The sequence below is a fragment of the Charadrius vociferus genome, unplaced genomic scaffold (genome assembly GCF_000708025.1).
Source record: "Charadrius vociferus isolate BGI_N301 unplaced genomic scaffold, ASM70802v2 scaffold72, whole genome shotgun sequence".
NCBI lineage: Eukaryota > Metazoa > Chordata > Aves > Charadriiformes > Charadriidae > Charadrius > Charadrius vociferus.
Genome location: NW_009647830.1, coordinates 1,180,346 through 1,199,467, shown reverse-complemented (window position 1 = coordinate 1,199,467; position 19,122 = coordinate 1,180,346).

The following is a 19,122-nucleotide window of genomic DNA, read 5'->3' as shown; positions in this document are numbered from 1 at the left end:
ACTTCTACATTTTTTCTCAGTTTGGTGTGTTGCATCTGTATATGCTTTTTCCTGAACGCTGCCAAGCCCCACTGGATTCAAGGTTGGATGTTGCCAGCAATTGCATCCCCACAAGAGACGGTTACTTCAGAGGACCACGGGCTCAGAGGTCATTGAGCTTGTAACTTGGTTTCTGCTCACTTAGGGCTTGAAGAAAAAGAACAGAGACCTGAAACAGTGTCAGGCTAAAGAAACACTTGCTGTGGGTTAGTTAGCCACTGCCAATGGCACAGTACTGGGTTAGACCCAGATCCAGCTGAGCAAAGCTGTGGCTTCCCTAAAGACCTGAGTACTTTTGAGGACTGAAAATTAATGTCATCCTTGTGTGGTAAGCGTAGGACATGCGCTTTATATATGGTAATATAAAATTTGTATTCCTGGGCGATCCTAAGGTGCTGTTTGTCAGTCAGATTCTCTTAAAATCTTTATTTGTACTAACTTCAGCTGGATTCCACAGCCAAGAAGCTGCTGGGCAGAGAAGTCCGTGGCCCCAAGGCAACCCATAAACTGTGTCTCTTTGCACTGGAGTAGGTGGGAGCTGGGACAAACACTGTCCTCACACCCTCCCTGAGGGAGCACACTTACCTGCATCACCCACGCAGTGTCATTTCCTCCTTCTCATTAGCTTCCCACGTTATGAGACAACAGAAGTGTCCATGTAAACAGGCAACTTGTGCTTGATTTATTGTTGCTGATGCTGACACAAGTAATAAATTCAAAGGAAGATGAAAATTGCCTAGCAAGAATGATTCAAATAACACCTGCCTTCCTGGGCAAAGGAGCACTTATTTGCTTCTCCTCCACTGACAACATACTCACTGACCTTTACAGGAATGGTGAAAACTGCACACGTGCCAATATTTAAGAAATTAATGCCTTTTTATATCTTGTCTCTAAACAAACATTAAGGAAAGAGCAGGATCTCTGCTCTGGCACTTATTATATGGCAAAAATATGAAGATTAACCCTCCTACCAACAAAGGGTAGAAATCCTATTTAATAAAAATTTAAAGATGTATTAGAATGATGTGAAAGATGTATAAATTCTGAAATGTTGATGAAGATTTTGAAATGATGTGTTGAATAAGTGATTTTTGTAACAGCCAGTGCTACCAGAAAAATGCCAATAAAAGTTTCTGTCCACATATTAAGCGCAAGTTGCGATTCTCCCAAGTGAATGAAATTAAGATTTGAAGTTGAAGAGCAATTTGCGTCTTAAAACCACTATACCTCATTGAGCACAGTTGATAGTACCATTCTGCTTATTCGCATGCCTTCTGGGTTTCAAGACAGGAAATAATTGCTGGAAATGTAGTATGTCTTTCTGTGTCTTTATAGCTGGAGATACTCCTACATAAAAATACAGATGAATACTCTTTTACACCCAAAGGCCTGCAGAGACGGTGGTATCTCCATGCCAGAGATTCAAAACTGAAGTTGAGAAGGCCTTGAGCAACCTTCCTTCACTGGACCCCCTTTGAATGGAAGGCTGGACCAGATGACCTCTGGAGATCCCTTCCAGCTACTTTGTCCTGTGAGTCCCTGAAACACGTTGTGCTTCCTTGCCAGTTCATGCATGCATTGCTTTAAGAATCGTGTGATTTCTGAAGGAGTTATAGGGCTAATAGATGGTGCAAAGGAGGGGTGAGGGGAGAAGTCAAAGGCACAGATTTGTTAGGGTTAGGGCTGTCAACACTTCTAGTACCTCTCTACCCCCTTTTTTTTTAAGTAGGACCAAAGTCCGGAACTGAACGTCTCCAAGAGAGTGAGGAAGAGTGCTGTATAAAAGATGTAATATGGATATATGAAGCTTTCTTCAGGATAGTGCTGTTGGTGGGGAGTGCTTATCTTCTGGACTGGTCTTACCAAGAGCTCAGTGGAGGAGCAGCAATGGAGAATATTGTGCTCTGGTAAGTTACCCAACCACGAGTGGTCCTTTGAGTAGTGAAATAACGAGCATGTCGCATAGCCGCCTCATGGGCTGATCTGCTTCCTGCCCTGTCCCAAAGCAGCAGGCAAAGGAAGGCAGAAAGATCACCAAGACTTTTATTTGTTCTTCCCTCCTCCACTACACCATTACTGCTGTGTCTGAGAGTGTGATATGTTTCAGCCATTAAAAGGTGATCTAGTAATTTTATTTCCTTTTACAGGGACCCTGTCTCTACTAAGGGTATTCTTTTAATGCACAGATTTGCTAAAAGTGTTTTTCTTAATGCAGAGGACTGTTTGGCTTTTTTTTTTTTTTTTTTTTTTAACCCTCGAGGATTTAGGTCACAACAGACAACAGTTATCATCATGTACAAGCATTTAAGCAATTAGCACCAGGTGTGTTTCAAAATAAATGACAATATGCTGGCTCAAGGTAGAAAAGCTGGCACAGAGACATTTGGGTACTAAGCAAAACTCAAAGTATTTTTTACTATTTTATGATAAGATAATACACTTTGAAGGAAATCTCTATAGTTGGGTCTGTATCCCTTTCAGTTGTGAGAGCTAGAGATGACCAGAGCACCAAAATGAGAAGAAATGGGCTTCCAATCTCTCTAGTCCCAGTAGTGCTGGAGATGAACAGCTCTTCACACAGCTACAGCTGCGCACCAGGCACATACTTCTCTTCCTGTTGCACTTGGGAGTGACCAAACCTGGAGTCTGATGGACTGCTCAGTAGATGTGTATAAAGGTTCTTCTTTATCATAATTTGCACTGCACTGTTTGGTCAACGTCCATTATAGCTGTCTCCTATGATGATAGATAGCCCGTAACATTTGAGTCACCTAATATTCCTTCCCAAATTAAGTAAAGGAGGAAAAGAGCTTAAAATATTTATAATGAAAGCCTGCATATCAAGTTATAGATAACCTCAGTTCTGAGATAGAGTCAGATATCCTCATTTTTCTTGTGTTATTCTAGACATTTTGGTACGAGTCTGACACAGGTCATAGCCCATGGGTTTCTGAGCAGGAGGCTGATAACACTGTAAGTTGTGACTGTGGGACCGAGAGATAGGAATATCCTTTAGAGTGTGAGTAATAGACAGAAATGTTTTCTACAATGACCAAATATTATTTTTCATCAGCCCTCTAAAAAGTTTCAACCTGCCCTAATTTTCTCCATTGAATCTAATAGAACTGGATTAAACTACAGGGGAGATGAGAACATAAATTTGATTCCTTTCATTCCATGTAATATTAGGGTTTGTATTCTTTCAAGCTGTAATAACCTCTAGACTTCAGCAAAATTGAAAACCTTTAAATAGCCTTTCACAACCTTTCAGCGTAGTAATGAAGTTTTAAGTGCTCACTGGGGATTTTCAGTTCAGAAAAATCTAAGCAGCAGTAGATATTAAAATCTAATGTTTACTTCAACTCTTTTACAGCCTAATGGGTTTTTCTGACAGTGTAATTTTTAAAAGGTTGGGTTTCATTTATTAATATAGTATACTCACCCTGGAAATCTTTCTTCTTTAAGGACTCTGGTGGGAGCCTTATACTTATACTTTGTTGGAGCACCTGAAAAGCCAGCTAGAACAGGGAAAAGAGAAACTTGCTAAGACCCGACTAGAACAACAAGCAGGTTAAAATAAAAAAAAAAAAAAAGCCTCATGATTTAAACACCACAGGAGGCAAAAAACAAATTAAGGATGTAGATTCCCTGTGTGCACATAATTACAAGTATGTGAGTCACTGGAGTCAGCACGGTTGCTCATCTACCTAAAGACCTAGAGAGAATGTCTGGCTGCACTGAACTCCGGGAGTAGCTAAACGGATTTTATTTATTTATTTATTAAGCTGTTGCTCAAGGGGGTAGCAGTGGGGAGAGAAAATTGCAGGGTGAATTTACACTGATTAAAGAAACACAGTCTGTGTACACAGGCGTTTCTGAGGCACAGTGTGGGACTGGAAGGATTCTGGGTTTGTGTGCTGCTAAATTAACGGAGAAAAGAGGATCTGAATTTCATTGAGACAATAACAGTATAAGTCCCAGAGGGATATTTTTCATTGCTGTATAGCTCTATATACAATGTTTTATACATACATACTTTTATTATGCATACAAACAGTTATTAGTGTTTGCTGGGAACATATAGCAATGTGACTGGGAGCTTTGCTTCCTTTTGTAATAATGCATTCCGATGGCACTTAGATACCTTTTGTTGATATTTTTTCATCTTCTTCTTAAATCATAAAATACAAGCAGAAGGAAATACAGAAATAAGAACATAAGGAAATGATCTAAAATTCTTGTATTTGACAGATAAAAGTCCAGTGCTTCTAAAGCAACGAATTGCAGTGCATTTTCATTAAGAAAATAAACATGTAGGAGAGGGAGGATTTGCTTATGAATATCTCTTAAGTACATAAACACATGCAAATGAAAGAAACAGGTCCCAACATGGACATATATGTAATAGTAAAACATCCCATTGCTGGTTTCTAATTTCTAGCTCATTTTGACTCATCGGTGTGTGCTTAACTTTAAGAGCATGTTTATTTCTATTGGTTAAACAAAATGTTGTCAGACTAACTACTGGTGCAGTGCCCCAAGCCACCCTCTGAAATCCCTGTTACAGATCCTTGTTTACCCATTCAAGCCAGAGAATTCAGGCTCCTTCTCAGGGAAAGGAGCTTCCTGACTTGTCTATGATGCTTTGCTGTTGCTCTCATCCTGTACTTCATGGAGAATTGCGAGGAGTGTCACAGATTGGTGGTCGCAAATAAGAGCTAAAAACTGTTACTGAAGGACAGAAATGCCCGTGCTGAGCAACTTGCTCTTCCAGTTCCTAGCAGACATACTTCAACTGTTCAGCACTCCTTGCTCAACAACAGCAAAGTGTTAACATCTCAGAGGATGTCAATTGTTGAGCAGCGCAAAATGGCACTACTCTTCAATCTTCCCGAGTTGAAAAGAGCCTAGAGGCTTTAGGTAAAGGGAAAAGCTAAGAAGCCAGAGAAGTGTTGACAAAGTGGGGAGAAATGCGTAAGAGAGGAGAGGGAGAGAGACAAAGTATACAGTGAAAGGGGTTTGAGAGAGACATTTCTGGTTCAGAAAATGCAGTCACACGAATATTGCAGAGACGGATGCTTCATTAGAAAGTCTAAGAGACCAAAATGTGGAATTTCCCATTTCATGTGTCATGGGATGCTCAGGATTTAATAGTTTTGTTGGCTGAGATATTTTCAAGCAGTCATTTGGGCCCCTGTCCCAGGTACGATTGGGGCTGCTGCTTCTGTGAGGGACAAAAAGCTCCAGTCAGCTTTCCTCCTTGTCTCCAGATATATGCACTTTCTGACCATGTGAATGTAGCTTTCTGCAGCACGTGTGGCATAGAAATGCAGTGCCAGTGGAGGAAGTCACTTGCTTTTAGTCTTTGCAGGCAAAAGTCCCAGTCACATTACTTTCCCATGGATTTATTTAAAACAGTCCCAGGCAGATAAGAGAAGGAAGAAAACAAACGATTAGGAGCAAGAGGGAATGCTGACAGAGAGGGAAAGCAGGTTAAACAGAATAATTGAGACCTAAAAGAAAAAATGACAAAATGGATTACCCACACCTCTCTTCTCCCACGGTAACAGAAGGAAGCAGGGGAATGAACAAAAGGGAAAATGCAATGCAAAGAAATGGTAATTGAGGGATACGAAAAGCTCAGAACAGCTGGTAACACATGCTGGGCTATCTCCCTCACTTGGTGTAACTCTACTGATTTTGTAGGTATTTGGAAGTAGCTTTACCAGAGCAGGCATGGGTGTCAGAATCACAGAGGGGAGCAAACCCAGGTCTACTAGAATAGTCAAGGTGATGTCCTGGCCTTTCCTTAGAGTTAAGACATTGGTGTTCAGTCCCCCCTCTTGGGACATTTGTGTGCCTGTGCCATTCTCCACTGGTCTCCAGCCTTGTGCCCTGATGAAGCAAAGAGTGAAATTCAGGCAGACCAAAACAAAAGCACCATGCAGCACAGTGGCAAATGAAAACACTGCTGATGAAGACAGGAATGGAGTTCAGAGAGAACAATCTGAGGTATTCATGCACATTGCTGCTTTAAAATTGGCTGTAACCACTAAGGAAAAAGACTGGGATATCATTGTGGACAGCTCACTGTAAACCTCTGCTTAATATGCAAAAGTGAAGCAGTCGATTAAGAAGCGACCCAGTCAAACTGGTTACCTAATGAACTGGATACAGAATAATACCGAAAAAAATTGTCAGTGTCATGATTTGAAAAGGCTCCCTTCTCCCTCCAACTCCCCGCTGTTCCTCAGCTCAAACAACTCTGTCTTGGAAAGGTATAACAAGAGGGAGGGTCTTCAAAAGACAAATTTCTGGCACAGTTTAAGACAGAGTGTTAAGATTTGACCAGATGATCTTTCAAGGTCCCTTCCAACTTGGGCTGTTCTATGATTTTATGATTTTGAAATGAGAAGAGACTGAAAAATATCAGGAGTGTTATTTATGGAAGGGGCATTGCCTAGAAGAGGTAGTTTGCTCCTGTGACCCCTTTTGCTTAACAACATATGTGAGAAGGCAAAATAAAGCTGAAAAAAATGAACTTAGAAAAATATAATAAAAAAATATTATTTTAACCAGTATATCCAGTCACTAAAGATACTTCCTGGGAGCTGAAACAACAGCTGAACATCGGCATGAGCTATGAAAACCTCCATCTTATCTCCAGGAAGGATGCTCTTTTCACTCAGTTTTCATTAATTGTGATTATAAAAACCGAAGTTGTTGGGCATGAACTACTTGCCAGGAGCATGTCTCCATTGCAGAAAGGAGTGCTGTGCAGATATGACTGAATTAACTGAGCAAGAGGTGGAGCGGAGATCTCACCCAGAATTGCACTCTCTGTCACTCCAGACACTTAAGATCACTATGTTTACAGAGAGTTTGGGTATGTCACCATGGCACTGCACTGTGCCTGCTGCCTTAAAACTGACAATGTCAGAGAATAGCTCAGTTGCCTTGCACCTTTCTCTGATTTTGGAATCATGTGACTAAGAGAAGTATTCGAGATTATCCTAGTCTGTCTGTCTTTGACAGAGCTGGACTAATAAAGCCATATGTCCTCATGCACATTCATCTGCCTTTGAGATCAAAGCATGGACGTTCCACAGCCTGCCCATCCACCACTGCCATGAAAAAATAGATCACTCTCTTTGTTTTTAAAGAAGCCTTTTTTTTTGGTGCTTCTTATTGTCTCTTTCAGTCTCATTAACTGATCCATTGTAGAACATTCCCATTTCTCTTTCCAGATGCTCTCCAATGGTGTACAATTTTCTTCAGTTTCTTCACAACTTAGCACGGCATTTTAGCTGAAGATTCTTCAGTGCTCGATGATTATTTTGTGAGCATCTCTCTATGCTTCTTGACCTCTCATGACAACATTTTTGAAACAATAGGGCTTTGATTATTCACATTAGTAAGGAGGTGTGCTTTTGAAGTTTTACACTCTGTTCTGTCATGCAGGTGGCTAATGGAAATATCAGAGGACAACGGACTCAGGTGCAGTGCACTGCAGAGCCCTGCTTGATATAGTCCTCTGTTTGACAATCAACCACTGGCAGCTACATTTAAACTATGTTTTTCTAGCTGTTATACCCAGCCTGAAATAATTTCCCACAGAACAGTTTTCCCTAGCTTTCTCATGAGACAGTGTCAAAACCTGTACTGAAGATAACATGTGTGACATCTACTATAGCTTCCATACCCACTAGTCGTTCTCCTGTCAGAGGAAGAAATTAGATTGTTTTGATGTGATTGTTCCTGACAAATCAACTCAGACTGTTGCTGATCTTGTTTTCTTTTCAGGGCTTACGAAACATACTTTGTTTAATTGTTTGTTCCACTGCTTTGGGGTGATTTTAAATTGGGCTGGTAATTCTTTGGCTCCTCCTGTGTAAATATCAACTTTCTGTTGGCCTTTCCCAGTTTTCTAGTATGTCACTAGTCACCCATGGATCCTCAAAGATAATGATTCTGACATTGGAATTCCAATTACACAAAGGTAATGATTCTGACATTGCTTCAGCAAGATCTTTAAATACAATAACAGAACTAATTACTTTTAAAAAACTTATGTGCCTGCATTAACCTGAGGTAGCCCCACTGTCATCGGCATTGCTGGCTACTGTATTGTAGCTGGCCTCTCTAGTAAAGACAGATACAAAAAAGCCGTAGACTTTGGTCTTGCCATCACTACCTGTTGATAATTTTTCCTTTGCAATTTCGGTTCCAACATACTTTTTCATCTTCTGGTGTTACTAATGTTGTGGAATGATTTCTAGTTATGCACCATGTCACTTCATAGTTGTATCTCATTTCATGCTTTTGTGAGTCCATCTCTATCGCCTTTTGCTATTTCTGTAAGCCTGTCTGTAAGCTGACATTTTTGCCTTCAAGTATTCCTGACGAGTGAAAAGATTATTGTTCACTGAACTCTCTATGTTAGTTTCTGCTTATTAAAGTTTGCACTTGTGTCCTTAGTACAGTCATGTTGAGGAACTGCCATCTCTCTTGGACTGTTTTTCCCTTTCAGCTTGGCTCCTGGAGAGCTGACCAGTCAATTTTTTGAGGTTATCGATATCTTGAAGTCCATTGGTTTCTGTTTTGCTGTTCTTCCTCTGTAACGATGCTCACTTGAACTGTTTTCTGCATTCAGGTTTTCAAATGACTCATGCCATTAGTTAGAATCAAATATAGAAATACTTTGTTTCTGGAGGATTCTCTGCCACCTGTATCAAGTAGTTGTTGCCGAAGCATCTGAAGGAGAATGGGATTCTGTTAGTGTCCATTAGTTTCCTGTGTATTTGAAGTGCTTGAGCGCCACCAAGTCCTTTCATTTAAATGATTCTGCTTGTTGCTCATAAAAGCCTCTTCCACCAGATCATCCTGTTTTGGTGAACTTTAATAGATTCCCCACCACAGGTATTTCCCTTTAATCATTACTTAAGAGCTCTTCAACTGCTCAAAAGCCCTCTGCATTCTGGGATCTCAGACCAAATAAGTATGTCCTTAATATCCGAAATATCAGATCCTTCATTTTTCATCTACCTGTACTTCTTGAGCAAGTTTCATATCACCCCATATTCTGGTTCTGAGAATGTGATTGGACTGAGGCTCTTAGGCCAAGTAAGCAATAATTTTGATCATGTATGAAGACTTCAATCTTCTCTTGTTTATTCCACATACTTGTGCATTGGTATGCAGATGTCTAAGATAATCGATGAATTGGATCCATTATTCTCTCCCTTGTCTTGTCTCTGATCTTATTTTGAATAGGTCCATCCTCCCAAATTTTTATGGACTGACCAGATAACTCTTGTTAATACATACCCATGGTGACTTGCTTGCTTTGTCACCTCTCCCTTTCAGTCCCAAAGACAGCTCACATAGGCTTTACTAGCTCACGTGCAAAGATTGACCTCTGGTGGATTAGAGGGGCTACTGGTGTGACCTGTTTGGGATGTTTCTGCATCTCCTATATTTCTGTATACTTCAGAGCTGAGGTTCCTCAGAGTGGCAAGTGAGACCCTACTTGGTGCTTTCTGCCTCTGTATGAGCTGGAGCCTGATGGTCCACAGGTGAGCCATCTGTCAAAGTTTCTCTACTTCATTTGTGTTGAAATATAAAGCTAAGAGTTTTAGATGTGTTTTATTTATAAGCACAACCCAGGGAGGGAAGTGCAGCATGTAGGAAGCCAGAAGGAAAAAACTTCTATGCAGCTGCACTGGATGTCCTTCCATGTTACTCGTTCACCAAATCAAAAGTGGTGGTTACTTGCGGAAGAGCTTGTGAGCAGCTGTCAGGAAATCACAACATGGTCTTGAACTTGCAAGGTAGACTCAGAACTTAATTTTCCTCTTAATGTCACTTTTCTGTGGATATATTTGAGAATTTTATCCTGCACTGTGCTTTACTCTAGACTATTGTCAAATTAGCTTTGACACCAGGGGTACAGCATTCACCTTTTCACCCTCTGCACTCTTCAACCCAGCTACAGCAGCACAACAAGTGTGCGTCCAGCACAGTAGAAATCAGCACACTTATTTTTAGATTTTTCATGTCTTATGTCTTTGTTTTCATAGATTTTTTAATTTCCACAAAACCACATCTGCTGGCAGTGTTTTCTCCTGCTTGGTCTTCAGGAGATGGTGCATAATTATTTCCAGGATGGTATAAAGGACACAGAGCAAAACCAATGACTTGAAAAATTCAGGAAGCACTTGGGTTGCTATACTGCTAGTGTGTCCCCTCCATGCTGCCAAGGAGAAATGCCCAGCCCAGGGTGTGCCCAAAGAGGTACCTGTCCCTGGGCTGCACAGCTGGAATTGGACTCCTCTCGGGACATTTGATCCTTCTCAGGCTACCAGGCCGTCTGTTGGGAGAGGAAGACATGGGGATGGAGGAAGAGGTTAGCTCTTGCCCAAGTATCTTGTGGTGAGAGTGGTCACCTCATCCTGGAGAGGTTTCCTTATGTTAGCAGGGAAAGGGGAGGAATCTACAAACCTCTTTTCTCCCACTGACTTTTTCAACTAAGAAGCATTCCCCCTTCACCTGCTCACTAGTTTTGGAGGGGGTTTACATCTTTTTTCTTTTTTTTTGTTTTTTTTGGTTTTTTTTCCTGAAAGTTACATGATTTCTTTAAAAAAATTGATTTTTCACTAAGGGATGCTGAGAAGCATATTCAAGCACAGGAGTTGGGTGGACATGAAACTGCTGCTGGTCCTCTTTTAACGCTGTCTTCCTGCTGTTAGAGATTTATTTTTAAAATTGTGTGTAAATGCATTTCACATGCCACTGTGAAAGATCGTGTTAGTTAAGAACTGCATGAGCTGCTTTTATATTACAGACTTAGATTGGATAAATAAGGGGAAATTCCGGGACTGGGGAGTGTGGGGGGGGGAGGCCGAACTACAGGCAGTAAATGTTGCCAAATCCTATACATTTAACAAAAATGATCTTTTTAAGCTCTTTTCTTTTGGCAGTGCATTGTGTTGAACTGTTCTGATGGACGAGACTACAAAGCCATGGGGAAATTCTTCAAAGGTCTGGCACAATCTGGAGCCTTGGTGTGCTTTGATGAATTTAATCGTATAGAGCTGGAGGTAATTGTAGTACCAGTTTCTTAGCAAAGTTGGTATTCAACGAAAGTGACAAGCTTGACAACTTCATTAACAGTACTGACATTAAACAACATTGACTGAAGCTTACTCTTAAATAAAAAAAAATTACAATTTTAGTACATTTTAATCAAACTCAACTGGTTGTCTGTGCCAAATCTGTCCTTGTGATTTTTTTATGGTTTCTGCAATCTCTACTGTAAGTGTAGCCAGAGAAATATTGCTGTTGCAACCTTCTGAGCACAGTGACAGAGGGAGGTTTGTGGGGAGACATTGTATTTTGTTCGTGATAGATTAGAGGCGAGATTTCTCTTCCGCACTGGTATGCAGCCTGCCACTCATAGTGCTTTGAAAGACAGGAGTTAACTTTCATCTACAGAAAGCTCACAGCCAGGGAGAGAGACTACTTTAATACTGCATTTATTACCTTGCTGGGGAGGGGAGGACAACAAAAAAACAAAAAGCAACCCTGCAAAGAGGGATCTGCGACAAATGAGAGCTCTGGTTTGTTTGGTTGTTGTTTTTTCATTTTTCCGAACAGGATTTAAGAAGGTAATTTATTACACTTTCACAAAACATAATTAAATGCCCATGTATATTTTCTTGTATAAACTGAGGTGATCTGTTTGATCGTTTATAGCTCCTACATTTTTCTGATTATTTTTTTCTTTCTTTTTAAATCACAGCTACTGGCAACCCTTGGTAGAAGGTATTGACATTGAATCAGTTTATAACCATTCATTTAAATTTCTGCTTCTGAGGTAGCACAGAAACAGGCTTTAAAAATACAATATGCTTGCTGTATTTTCCATTATCTTGTATTAGACCATTAGAGATACATAGCTATTTCTGGAAGAAGCTATGGCTTTAGCATTTTCATTCATTTAGCAGGTTATCATTTGATGCATAGGGAATTTTCCAATGCATTGGGCAATTTATTAGCTTAAGGGTGTGATGGATTTTTGTTTTTATTTCATTTAGTAGCACATTAAAACATCAGTTTGAAGTTTAAAAACAAATGTACTGGCATTTTCAAACCAACTGTGTGTCGAAGAGCTTGCTTTGCTCTTCCCTTCGATGGTCTTTGTAGCTGTTCAGCAAATGTTGACCCTTCGGACACAGGGTCTGAGCAGGTGCAGGTGTGGGAAGATACATCTGGACTCACCCTCCACTGTGTTCATTATCAGCGATTTGGGTGGGCTGGCGGAGTGGAGCTGTCAAATAATCCCAAAGGAACAATAGTATAACAACTTTGCTAGGGTGGACGAAGTTATAGGATCATTTCTTCCTTATCACTGTTTGTTCCTCTGCTAGACAGAAAGATTTTCTCAACTGTGCCTGCATTCGTTCTTTTCCCATAAAAGGGCAGCGTGCACTCCTTTTTATATTTGAGTGCAGCATACACCAAGTAAATGCCTGAGTGAAATCTCTTTTGCCTTTGTGCACTTCTTTCCTTTGCCCACTGACAGGAGATCCCTCAAGACCAGCACTAAGCTCCTCTTCATTAGAACCCAGTTTTCAATTTAAATTTTAATTAGAATGGATGACTAGGATACTTACAATTCGCTGTAATTTCTGCATGCCACTAATCAACAACCAGAAGAATACTTCTTGGTTTTATTTCTAAAAACTAAGTTCCTTTTCTGTAAAAGGTTTGTTGCTGGCAGTGAAAATTATTTTACCTCATCCCATATAGTTTCACTTTTTAATGGGATTCATGCTTGCAAAGGGATATACTTTAGTCATTCTTTTAATGTAAGGTCACCTAGAACCTGAATTCTTACATTAACTTAGGGCTAGGGTGTAGTCAAGGTTAGGGTTAAACTGCATACATGTGCAGTCGTAAATGTTGTTTTTAGCACTTTTTTGATCCATTATGATATATTATATTATGTTATTTTAATATATTATCATACACTGGATATAATGATATATACTTTGTGAGATTCAACTGGAGGATTACACTTCTGCAATACTGATTTTACTTGTCTTTTTATCTTTTTCTTTGTTTGTTTTAATTCTGAGACCTGGCTTGAATTCTAGATATCTTCAAATTGGAAAATAAACCATTAGGAGATCTAAATATTACCTATGTGGTATTTCTGGTAGTCAGATTGCTAAGGAAATTTATTTCCAAAGAAAGAAGTGCCATACAAATGGTAAAGGATTCTATCTAACCAAAAGGTAATATACCTGAGCAAGGAATTTCTCAGCTTCTGGCACCCAGAGGCTGCCATAGACGGAGTGAGCTGGTACGGGACAACTTTGGTAGAGGACAACTAGACATTTGCATGGTCTGATATCATTTGAAGGCTTTTATAGCATATTTAGGACAGTGTTTGGAAATCCATCAGAGGCCCGTAGGTATCTTCTTCTGGTTCAGGTTGCTGGTCAATCCCCACAACCATTCCCAGCCACTGCTCATTATCACTGTAATTGCCTGGCAGTAAGACAGTTGGGTCTGTGTTGGAGCCCGAACATCAGAGCTGTGAGTCAGGAAAAGGTTTCTGAGGCTTTTTCATGTCCTAAAAAGAGCTCAGATCTAACGCAGCTCCTAGTCTGTAGACTTCAATTGAAAAAAAAAAAAAAAAAAATCATCTTTACATGTCTGGTTTCTTCCCTCAGTCCAATACTGTGACATCGATCTCATCTGCACAAGTTCCGCTAATCCGCTATCATCCACTATTGAATCTAGAAATTCACAAAGTTATTCATTCCTTTGTAAGTGTTGAAATGGATGAGATAAGAACACAGAGACTGTAAATGTCCTGTAGGGAGAACCATTGGGAATTCCACTGGGAATTTTGCCATTAAAGTGAGTAGATCCAAAATTTTGCCTCATCATCCTTAATTGCTCTTCAAAAGCTCTAATACTGTCACTCTTAATTTTGTATGAGTATTTGCATAAGAACATTCAGAATACACAGTGGGGTTTTTGAAATTTCTAAATATTTTTGAAGTCACACACTTGAAAATCTTCTTAATTGCACAGTGTGGGAAAGAATTAATGTCAGAAATGGAAAATAAAGCATTCCCTTAGAATTCTGCGTATTAAGATCTAAATGACTATAAGTTCACCACTGGCTTGTTACAGGGCCTGAAACTGTGTCACAGAGGTAAGTATTTACTAGAATTTTAGACTGTAGAGGAAGCTAGCTAATATGCCTCTGCATCAGGCCAGATATTACATTATAATGGATCACACATTTCAAATAACTTCAGAATTTCTCTCATTTCATAGAAAGGTATTATGCTGCTTCTGCGTGCTTAAAGAAAGTACACTTTGACACAGCTATAATCACAAGAAAAGTAATACTCTAACAGGAAAATGAAATAGGACATTATCATGCTGGTAGATAGCAATAGAAGTGAACTCATCTTTTCTGCAAGCGCATTTCCCAAACTAGAGATAAAAACAGTGATTTAATTTCTGTAATAAATATTCTAAAAGAGAGAAATCCAACCTTTTGCTTTCTGACCCCAGCAATATTTGTTATTCATAATAAAGTGTTTGGATTACTAGCCTCAGCTATTTTTCCCCTTTATTCTTTAATCTGTTCCTTTGTGTTTTCTGGTTGGTTTTGGTTTGTTGCTTTTTTTTTTTTTTTACAGTGCCTGAATAAGTAACATGATTCCAAGTGTGGAAACAGTAGCTATGAGGGAGCTGTAGAGAAATAAGCAATACACTCTTCCAGTATATATCAATAGTACTTGTCTTTCTCCTTCTGGACCTCCCACAGGGTGCCACCGACCCAGGCACCACACTCAGACATGAGGAGGAAGGAGGCATTGCATCAGGCCATGCGATCACCATGATGGGACACCTGGATGAATCTGGTTGTTCTCCAGATAACCAGCAGAAATAGAGGATATGTGTGAAAGCTGTTTCACACATGCTTTGGCTAAGCCAGTGCAAGTACGGTGATGTTATGAATTATTCTTGAAGAAGGTGGTATTCATCGATGCAAAAATTTCTTCAACCCACCACTGACCTAGTGGTTGGTCTCAAGCTATCTAATATCTGCTTTGTTATTGACATTTATAAATAAGAGAAATTGGTGGAATTATCTTAAAGGACGACTTTACTCCCAATTCACATCAGGTAAAACAGGAAATAAGTCTCTTCTTTTTGCCTTCCTACATCCGCTTGATTTGAACACCAGCATGTACACTCATCGCCAATTTTTGTATCCCTGAGACAGAGGTAAGGGAAGATCTGTTGTGCTCTCAAGTGTGAGCCTCTGACCTGTAACTAGTTCTCTCCCCTGCAACCCGCTCTGGCACATTGGTCTCTGTGCATTCAAAATATTGGTAAAACAGATTCCAGTACCATCCCCAGCTTTTCTGCCATCCTGAAAAGGTGTGACACCCTCCAAGTATAGGATGTGGCTAATTGAAGGTGTTGAGTTGAGCAGGCAGAGTGCTAAGGGAATCTTCCACCACACCCATACACTGCCCAATGCTGGTCCTGTAAATTTTGTACAAGAATTCTTTCAAAAATTTACTTTTCCCATTAGTCAAACTTCTTCTGGTGTGTATCTCTGTATATCAATGATGGTTGTTTATTTTTGTTAATTTTACAATATTTGTTTATTTTATGGTGGCTTGCAAGGCTGTCCAATTTTTACTGCTGCTATTTGACGTTCTCTTGTGCAAGGTATCACTTTACTATTGTTACTATTGTTCTTTTTTTTTTTTAATGTGTACGTGTTCACACAGCAGTCATGCCATGATTGTTTCTGCCTTATAAATGAAGGGAATAGCTGACTTTTCATAGTCATTTTCCAAATGTCACTTCATAAATTCAGCTGGTTTGTAACCACTGAAACTGTCCTGGCTAGGTTCTGCTGTTTACCTATTTCCATAAGAAAACTTTTAAACTCATTTGTCCTCTTTGTAATATTTTCAATACTCTTTCTTTAAAAGCTTCAAAGAAGACTCAGGATAATTAGTTTAGATGCTGAAATCCCATTTTTTCTTATGAGCTGTCTTGATGTTCATGACTATGGGGATGAAACATCAGATATTTATAGACTTTTTTTTCAAAAAAATGAAGTATGAAAACATTTATTATATCCTTAAAAAATTATACTTAAAAATATTCCTTTACTACACCCTCTTAAAATTCTTATGCAATGTGCCTCTCACTCACTTTTATATCAAATGTGCTCAGTTTAGAAGGCTGAACACCGAGCATCTTAAGATCTAACATCTTCAGATGGACCTGGACTTTTTTCTACTACTTAAAATTTTATGCAGTGCAAAGAGGGTGCTCTGGGAATGCTTGCCAGCACCTTTGCTAACAATGCAGAAGGCAGAAAAGGATTTAGATCATTCATTCCTCCAAAGCTCTGCACTAGCTCTGCAGTACTAGTCTTGGTAAAAATGTTTTGCGTATATGTAGTAAAGCAGCTTGAAATCCTGACCTTGCAGCAGTCAATGAAAGCCTGGCCATTAATTTTGAAAGCGTTATATGCTCTCTTGCTAATTTAGCAATGCATGTTGGCACGTGACTAATGAGAAGAACTACTCAAATTGGTTTACTAGACTGGGGCTTGGATCTGTGCAGATTTCAAAACAGATAGAATATATGTGCTTTTAAATTCATTTTTCCCTTGTGACTACAATCCTATAAAACATTGAATCTTTATTGGACAGTGGTTTTATTTAGGACAATGGTCTTATCTTTAAGTGAACAATTCACACATCAGAGTGCTATTTTCTTCATGGACATATTGCCAAATTTATATCGAAATCCACTTTAAATCTATTCTTCCCTCACTATATTTTTGCATGTTTTTTTTATGTCCAAGGAGTAGATATTCTAAGTTGCCCAAAGATGATATTGTAGCAGAATTGTTCATTACCCTGGCCATTTTAGATCTAACTGCACACTAATTTTTCAAAGCTTTTGATTATTTGTCATTAAATGTATGTGAATTCTGTACTCGAGTAATGGAACCGATATGTTTATAGCATGTAAAAGACTCACTCACATTTCAACAATGTATTTGACTATGCTGGTATTTATTTCAAGTATATAAATTTCCCAAATTGATGACCACACATCTGTGTATATATTTCATCCTGGTGAAAGGTTGCGATATTTTTCCCAAAGAATATACATCCCATATTTCATTTCCTCATGCGGCTAATGTTGAGAGAGGTTGGGTTTTTTTTTAAACAAAGCGCTCAAGACAACATTTATTTCCTTGTTTGTTTATTTGTTTAAAAGAAGAATGAGGTCACTATACTTAAGCTACTGCTCTGTTTCTTTGAAAGTGAATGAAGAAACAAGGGTCTAGTTAACTCACATGTTTGAAAGGATTTCTTCTGAAAAGGCGGATTCTTCTGTTGGAATTTTATATTTCCTTATCTTCAGCAGGGCCAGACTTTAAAGGACTGAAAGCAGCTCCCATTGATTTTTCTGAAAGTCCCTAATCAAGTATCCAAGAAAGAAATTTGACCCTAAATAGGGATTTCTAGGGCAAGGGGGATTTGTCTGGGCAGTCTGCTTCTGAAGGAAGAAAGCTATATTCTTTCCTCTCTTGAAAGGCAGTTGATGAAAGAAACATAAGGAATGGCTCTGGCAAAAGGAAAACAAAAAGGTTCTAAACTGCAGGTAGAAACAATATATCTTTTGATAAAGCTAATGTTGCTTTGTGTTAAAAGCAGAGTTCAGATTGCCGGGAGTTACACTCTTTGTGCGATGATTTCCTACCTCACGCCATCAAAGACTCGCAAGAACCGTGTTGAATAAACTACCACTCAAAAAGAAAACCAGGGGAAAAAAAACAAAAAACCAAAAAAAACCAAACCCAAAACAAATCAAACAAAAAAAAACAAAAAACAAACCCTGAAGGTAGGAGATGATGAACAGGGGTTGCACTGTCTTTTATAGCGAGCGGGATGCAGATCTCGAAGAGCGAGGGGATGCAGGCAGAGACATGGTGGGGTGGCAGGTTTCAGCCACCACGCTGCCTTGCCTCTGGGGAGAAACACAGCACAACTTTGAAACACGGGTCTGGTGTTCAAGGCAAAACCCCCCAAAACACCATTACCCCAGCGAGAAGATAAAAGAAGTGTTTGGACTTGGATTGTAGTGCAGAACAAGGACGGAGTCTACCCAGCCCCCACCTCGAGCAGCCTCTGGGGTGACTGTCCTGCCCCAGGGGGCTGTGTCCCCAAACCAGGGGGCCAAGCCCTCTCCTCTACCCCGGGACAGGACAGATTTGGGTGTGAAACCCTGCCCTGGCAGGTGCCTAACCTACACCATGGAGACAGCCACTGTTGATGGCACCAGGGAGAGGAATGACATCCTGAAAGCAACAGGAGGAAAGTGTGATACTGCGCTGGAGGCTGCAGGGGCACAGGTGTAGACATACCTCAACCCCACTTAAGTAGCTGCTTGTTTCCTTTTTTTTTTAACGGTTGCTTCCTGGTTTTGCTTTTGTTTTTTTTTCTTCTTATTTTAAAACCACATTCCTAACCATGATCGACTGACGTACAAACCAACAAAACAAAATCCCAGACTTCTGAGTAAATTTTCTATCTGCTACCCCAGATTCGATAAGCTAATAGCTCTATTTCAAGGAAGCTATTTATTTTTGCATATTGTGGTTTTAAGGAATAGGTTATATTTAGCGTGCTTATATTAAAAAGAGGCTGTTTATCTATGTTCTTTTTAATACAACATGGGGAAAATGATTAAAAGTCAAAATAAAATGGAATATTTATTATTTTGCCCATCTGTTAGTTACATTTGTTTTTTGCATCCCTGGACAGAGTGGAAAATAGTTTGCATTAATTAATTCAAGCAACTCTCTGTTGTACTATGCAAACATGATGTCTAATATTTGCAGCCTATTTCAGCTCTCAAAATAGGTGAAGGGAAAAGATACAGATATATTTGAACAGGTGTAGTGGTAACTTAGCAGGGGATATTTTAACGGCGAGGGGGGTTGTG